This window comes from Etheostoma spectabile, chromosome 9 (assembly GCF_008692095.1).
Source record: "Etheostoma spectabile isolate EspeVRDwgs_2016 chromosome 9, UIUC_Espe_1.0, whole genome shotgun sequence".
Classification (NCBI taxonomy): Eukaryota; Metazoa; Chordata; class Actinopteri; order Perciformes; family Percidae; genus Etheostoma; species Etheostoma spectabile.
Window position 1 is genome coordinate 22,192,664 of NC_045741.1, and position 6,807 is coordinate 22,199,470.

The following is a 6,807-nucleotide window of genomic DNA, read 5'->3' on the forward strand; positions in this document are numbered from 1 at the left end:
GCAGATTGTGGCTGTCATGGGAGCAGGGTTATGATTGTCTTTTGGAGGCTGGTTTCCTCAAAGATGAGGTAAGAATGCAAACCTTCTCACAAGATTCCTAATTGCTTAACATGGGTTCAGTGATGTCCTAACAAATGTCTGACCTGAATTTAATGTGGATTTTATGTTACTGAGTAACCCAGTAACTGTAATCTTAATCAACCTGTGACTGATTTGTAATAAGGCATTTCATTTCTTTGCCCATTCTCCAGGAAGAGTTGGCTCTGCAGACTGACCTGGTGAGTGTTCACATCCTTCATCTGAATTCTATGGGTGCCATAACAATATTTGACCACTTGCCTTTGATGAAAAGATTCTGCCAAATGATTACTCTTGATTATACTCCTTACCGTTCCATTATTTCTGAGGTTGTGGTTAGTAAACCATCTTGTCTGTCACTATTCTCCCCTCTATTTTAATGAGAACTCTTTCTGTTCCCCCAAGAATGCAGTTTGCCAGTGACAATCTGGATGATCCAGAAGAGGAAAAGGTCATGTGGTCTGATGAGACAGAATAAAGCTTCTTGGTCTAAACTCCACTTGTGTTTGGAGGAAGAAGGATGAGTACAACCCAAGAACACATCCCAACCGTGAAGCATGGAGGTGGAAACATTCTTAAGGGAGGTTTTTCTGCAAAGGGGACAGGGCGACTGCACTGTATTGAGGGGATGATGGATGGGGCCATGTATCGCGAGATCTTGGCCAACCACCTCCTTCCCTCAGTAAGAGCATGGAAGATGGGTTGTGGCCATAGACTGTGTTTGTGTCTATGTATAGTAATATTAACAGTCTATAGTTGCAGCTGAGCCTTCCAGCATGACAATGGCCTGAAACACACAGCCAGGCTAACCAAGGGTTAGCTCTGCAAGAAGCATCTCAAGGTCCTGGAGTGGCCAAGCCAGTCTCCAGACTTGTACCCAATAAATCTTTGGCGGGAGATTAAAGTCTGTAGTGCCCAGCGACCGCCCTGAAACCTGAAGGTCTGTATGGAGGAGTGGGCCAAAATCCCAAACCTGGCCAAGAACTACAGGAATGTATGATCTCTGTAATTGCTAACAAAGGTTTCTGTATCTAATAGTAAATTCTGCTTTTCTAATTTATCAAATACTTAAGCAATAAAATGGAAACTAATTAAATTATGCAATGTGTTTGGGTTTTTTTTCTGAATTTTTTTTTTTATATATATTTTGCAGCGGGTACCCTGCTCTGGACCAGACTAGCCACAAAGATTAAATCTCCATGCTTACTTGGCTGGGTTTGATTCAACTTGGTTTTGTGCAACCAAGTCAAAACTAAATTCATCCAGGATAACTTGATTATCCCGACTTACTCCCTTATCCTGGTTTCGTGCGGCAGGCCCCAGGTCTGGCAGTGCTAGACTACAACAGAAGCATCCGTACACTTTCTATTTCTGAGTGCCTCTTGTGGTCGGCTGCAGGGTAGGACGTGACCGACTAAACCAGTAGATTTTTGTCGTTATTTCAGATGTTTATTGCCTCAAGTATCTTTGCTCCAAACGTCACATTCAGAGGAAAGAGTACATGACAGCTGTATTTAGATGTAGGCTACTATAAGGAAAACACACTTGTGTCAAGTAGTTGACAGTAACCTAAAAGAACTAATCAAAAACACTTTTTAAAACTAGATTGACACTGGTCACCTGTACAACGCAGTCAGAACAAGATTAGCTAAAATACAGCACCAGCCTTACTTGTGATGGTGCACTAATTCCTTAAAAAAATCGTTAAATTACAAAAAAGCAGTTGACACACTGAACTTGGAGGCTTTTGGGGACCATGGGGTCTGATGGACCTGATTAATGGTTAACTTTACCAATTTAGAAATTCCGCCTTTGAGCAGCTCAGGCTTCCTCATAGGTTTTAAGGCCCTAGAAAGGGCAAGTAGACCGCGAGTTAATATTTTTTTATTCAAACTACTTTTTCCATGATTAATTTCTCTGAATTACAAAAAAATACATCTTTTTGTTCTCAGTTGCCCTTTTTTTTTTTTTTTTTATAGCCGAAATTTTGACTAGTCACAGTGGGAAAAGCCCAGTTGAAATTAACCTTAACGATGGCTCAGTTCTACCAAGTGTCCCTGTGAACTATTTCAGTGAGTCACCGTGCATAATACCAGGGCCTCTCCTAAGTGGAATGCAGCCATCATTAATGGTTTTGAATACACCTGTGCTTTTCCTACTATGACATTATTTTTTTCATTCTTTATTGTAGGCCTACACTAGTGATACAAACATGCAAGGCACAATGTGTTTGTACATTTATCAAAAATGTGTTGACAGCGTTGAGGTAGAGACAATATATACAACAAAACATTGAAAATAAAGATACTAGGGGTCTTTTTAATCAAGTAGGGAATGTAAGTCCAACAAATAAAAGTATCTTGGTGTTTTCCTCTGTCATGTGTTGAGATGTAGCAAAAAGTTTAAGCTCATATTTCCAACTGCTGTGGGGTTTCACATTTAAATACTTTACACCTATGAAAAAAGAAAGGGTTTACAATGTTCTAAGTAATTTATCAAGAATTCTAAATTCTTTTAAAAGACAGCCACAGGTTATTAATCGGTTCACACTAAAAGAAAATATCTTGTAATACAGTCTCAATATCACTGTCACAGAAAACATAGGAGTTAGGCTACTTTCCCAATTAAATTTGACATGTAGGAGTTGATTTAATAGATAAATATTTAATATTTTAAATGTCACTTTTTGGACTTTTGGTGGGAGAGGATAGGATAAGTATTATTTCCTAATCTTTCATGCCTCTTATAGTCTCAGAATATTTTCTGTAGTTGAAAGGGATGATATTTTATGCATTCCTAACAAACTTGTTAGTGAACTGTTTGCTGTTCAAACTGACACCTTCAACACAAAGAGTCCTCAACTCTGACATAACATTTGCATGTACCGAAAGTTGTTGCCATTGTTTTAAAGAGAATTGGAATGGCTTTAATCACTTCAGTGTATTGTCTAAATGAACAATGAAAACAAAATTTGTCACAGAATTCTGTATGGTTTCAAAATTCACCAGATCCATCCATTAACTGAAACACAGTCCAAATTTCTTTTTCCATCCAAGTGTCTAGAAACTATGACTTCATTGGATATGATGTACCTGTTGTTAGATAGGGGTTCATTCTGAAAAGTAAAATTGTGTTAATAAATCAAATTCCAATAGATGAGAACTTGCTGGTGAAAATCTGATAACTTTGTTGGCAGTTTACATAGATCATTATCACATTTCATTATAAAATCAATATCTCCCAAATTTTGGAAAATTGTGTCCGGTATGGTAAACCTGAAGTATCTCAACATCACCAAAGTCAAACTAGTTGTTGGAATGCAGCCATTAAATCTAAAGGTGGTTGCTTATCCTAAGGTCTAAAGGTTGCTCATCCTAGTGGAAGGGGCCTCAAAGTTGAACCAGATGTGGAAAGGGTTCTATGGTTGACACGCTAGCTGTGGGGCCCCTACCCCGCATTCTTTTACATGTTGTATAAACAGAGACCCTATGTAGACCATGATGAAGAAGCTGGGAGCCGGAGGGTAATTCGGCAGAGACACTCTCCTAGCTTCTGCAGAGCTTGTAAATTGATGGTGAATTCTTTGATAAAAATAAAACTTTTAATAATCAAGAAACAGTGTCAAGCGGGTTCCTGTCAACACATCATCCAGCATGGCTCAGACACCACAAACCAAAAGCAGGTTCTGTGTGTTTGTACATAACCAAAAAATCAATAGCATTTAGTTCAACCTCTTCAACACTCTTTATCACATCCATTTTCCTAATATAATGACATATATTTATCCAGATAAAGTTAAAATTGGTTTTGTTAATAAGTTGAGCCATTTTGTCTGAAACCTCCAATGAAAATCTAGGATACAACTCTTGAATAGCTTTTCATTTTAGATAAAAGGATCCTTCCAAATATAGTTATGTCCCTCTTTTCCTAATATGTCATCTCCGCAAAAAAGGTCTGGGTCTGCTTATACCATAGGCTTATACCCATAGACAGTTAAAGAGGTGATGAAGTGCAAAACTGATTTTACCTTGTCATGAATAACGACAGTTTGGTCGGTAAATAAGACATACAACCTCAAAATCCCATTAGCACCCCTGTCCTCTAAAAATCTCACAATTTGAAACTGCCACTGAAAACGGGAAGATGTCAACGAGCCACATAGTTGACGTCAACTATGTGGCTTCTCCTTATTTGGCTCTGGTCTCTATCTTAGTCACGCCTTGAAATTCACCAAGGCTACACCACTGATATGAGATCAGGTAGTCTTCTGTTCTAGGTCACGCAGATCTCAGAAATTCTATACATTGTTCTTTTGCTATTGCATCACTAAATTCACTACTTTTCTGTGCAAGAAACAACTATGTAGAGGTCAAATATGTGCCGTTTTACGGAAATTTATGGTTCATTGCAAATTTTGTGTGACTGTGGCGGAGTTCGGGACAAGTGAGAGGCGGAGTGCACCGTGTGCAAAGCTAGTATGTTTCAGTGTCTAATGAAGGTGCTGGAGATCTCAAAGCTCACGTGGACACAGGAAGTCTTATTACATTGAAAAGGTTTTAGGAGATATTTAGTTGAAGCTGGATTTTGAAGCTGACATAGAATAAGTCATATTTAGAGCATTATTTTATTTATTTATTTATTTATTTGAAAAGAGCTATTATTTTGTTACAGGTTCGTTGTTTCATATTTTATTACATAAGTTATTTTTATAACATTGAGGCATAATAAAGCATGTTCATTAACCTCTGAAAAGCCTGTCTGAATTTGTGTTTCGAGGCCGGGCCGAGTGTCCTCTTTTTTGTCCACATGGTATTGTGGACACCATGGATAGTACGGAGAACGGCCTATACACGAATATCCAGCAGAGGCGCTAACCGTTGAACCCCTTTCCCATCAGCCAGTGCGAAATCCCTTATAAAAGCGCTCCGCACCCTCCAGTAGTCCTCACTCCTCGCCTGTCCACTTGGTAAGTAGTCGGTGTATGTGTTTTGATGCAGTCAATTTCTTAAGCTTTAGCTATAAACTAAGGTGGTGATATGCAGTTTCTTTATTCATTGTTCTGCATTAATGCTGTTTTCGATTTTAAATGTTTCCCAGCTTGAAATAATGTTACCGCAGTAACGTTAGGCCTCTAACGGCACCACGTGACTCAATGCGCGTGTTGAGATGCTAACTAGCAAACGAGCTAATCTACCATTTATATCTAGTAACTAACTACAGTTTTCCCATGATATATGATGAAATAAATGTTGGTAGGGACATCTGAATTAATGTGAAGAATGCCAACATCTCTGACTGCATGGGACAAGGATTAATATACAACTTCTGGTCAAATTGCTGCTTAGCTCTTGGCTGTTACAGCTAATTATAGCCTGCTAAACTGTGAAGCGGTAGCATTTTTGTAATGTTATTTACACGTATTTAAACGTAGACTTTTTTTTTTTTGGTTGCAGGCCTTTCGACTGGATGGCTGTACAAATAAAAGTGGACCTTAGATGGTAAGGGAAAACTTGAATGTAATGGAATTTCCCCGTTGTGGGATGAATAAAGTATAATTTAAGTCATGACAACTTTTTTAACGCTAAGCAAGGATGGAAGTTTGACCTGTAACTTCACTAACGTTAACTAATTATAAAGATGGAGCAGCGTGCAGTAGTCGCTACGTGCTTTTATTTTAAGGTCGAAGACGTTTGGATGAATAAAATACTATTTTGATGACGACATGCATTAAATACTTGTCGTAACTCGAAGTCGATGATGTTGTAAAGAGTAGTGGACAGATGTGATATCTGAATAATTTCACACTGAGACTTCTAGTTAAACTATACTTGGCGTATTCCCAACATGACCAGTCTGGTACTAAAAAGGATGTGTATCCACAGGTCTCGGGATGTCCAGAGACATGAAGCGACCGGAGCGGAAAGAGGTAATTTAAGGATTAGGTTTTACTTTAAATGGCAGTAGAGATGGATTTATGCTTCTCTGTGGGATTCCTGATGCAGTTTAACGTTAGGTTTATCCGTCCTTCATTGACTTGCACGACTGTTGTGCTAGTTATTTTTAATAACTTGGACTTTCCAAACCAGAGAAAATGTAAAGCGCACGATACCATGCACACTTGAGATGCACATAAGCTTTAGCTGGACCCTCAAACGGTCGCACCTAGAGAAGCATCAATCTGCCTTATTCTGCTCTCTCTCGTGCTGCTGTGATGACATTATTTGCTACTCTTGACAAGATGGATGACGATACTTCCAACCCACCAGTTGAATATCTGAGGCACAGTCAAATTTGATGTATGAATGTTTTTAAGATAGTTTTGATTGCTCATTTTACTGTCTTCCTGCAGGTGTGCTTACATTGGAAGAATTAACCTTTCGGTGACATCAGAACAGGTAATGCACTGATATCTTGCCTACCTTGTCCTAAAGAAAACTGTCAATGATGATCTTGTTTACAAAACAATGGGAATCTCTCTGAATAAGAGTGAAAGACTACTTTTTACTGATGCAGTGAAGATAAAGGGTGCCTACATATTTTAAAATGTGTCTTTGCTAATATCTGGCATTTCTGATATGCAGGTCCTTTATTCTTGGATCTAGTTAACGGTGTTAGCTCAGTTACAGGTGAGTTTTTTAATTTTTTTTCTCTTTTTTTTCAAGTAAATATCTTTTTATAATTCAAGGTGGTCTGATACAATGATGAGTGCATAGTTCAGCAGATTAAACC

The 6,807-nt window shown here is 38.4% G+C and overlaps 2 long non-coding RNA genes and 5 other non-coding genes across 7 annotated transcripts in view; all 7 read left to right on the top strand.

Annotated features, from left to right (window-relative positions):
- Nucleotides 1–1,177, top strand: part of LOC116695812 (uncharacterized) — a 1,644-nt gene extending 467 nt beyond the window's left edge. Inside the window, exons 3-5 of the long non-coding RNA XR_004333558.1 lie at nt 5–68; nt 252–278; nt 484–1,177. This is a non-coding gene — a long non-coding RNA (uncharacterized LOC116695812). The remainder of the gene's footprint in view (nt 1–4; nt 69–251; nt 279–483) is intronic.
- LOC116696296 (small nucleolar RNA SNORD47) lies at nt 337–410 on the top strand. The gene has a single exon (XR_004333679.1). It is a non-coding gene; the product is annotated as a small nucleolar RNA SNORD47 (small nucleolar RNA).
- A 3,810-nt stretch (nt 1,178–4,987) lies between the features above and the next one.
- LOC116695811 (uncharacterized) overlaps nt 4,988–6,807 on the top strand; it is a 3,284-nt gene continuing 1,464 nt past the window's right edge. The window contains exons 1-5 of the long non-coding RNA XR_004333557.1: nt 4,988–5,044; nt 5,532–5,576; nt 5,961–6,004; nt 6,428–6,473; nt 6,660–6,704. This is a non-coding gene — a long non-coding RNA (uncharacterized LOC116695811). The remainder of the gene's footprint in view (nt 5,045–5,531; nt 5,577–5,960; nt 6,005–6,427; nt 6,474–6,659; nt 6,705–6,807) is intronic.
- On the top strand, nt 5,303–5,382 carry LOC116696297 (small nucleolar RNA SNORD74). The gene has a single exon (XR_004333680.1). It is a non-coding gene; the product is annotated as a small nucleolar RNA SNORD74 (small nucleolar RNA).
- On the top strand, nt 5,828–5,890 carry LOC116696304 (small nucleolar RNA SNORD75). Its single transcript, XR_004333686.1, has one exon. It is a non-coding gene; the product is annotated as a small nucleolar RNA SNORD75 (small nucleolar RNA).
- Nucleotides 6,512–6,593, top strand: LOC116696292 (small nucleolar RNA SNORD79). The gene has a single exon (XR_004333675.1). It is a non-coding gene; the product is annotated as a small nucleolar RNA SNORD79 (small nucleolar RNA).
- The window catches only part of LOC116696302 (small nucleolar RNA snR60/Z15/Z230/Z193/J17), an 82-nt gene continuing 43 nt past the window's right edge, over nt 6,769–6,807 (top strand). The window contains exon 1 of the small nucleolar RNA XR_004333684.1: nt 6,769–6,807. This exon is cut by the window's right edge and continues 43 nt beyond it. This is a non-coding gene — a small nucleolar RNA (small nucleolar RNA snR60/Z15/Z230/Z193/J17).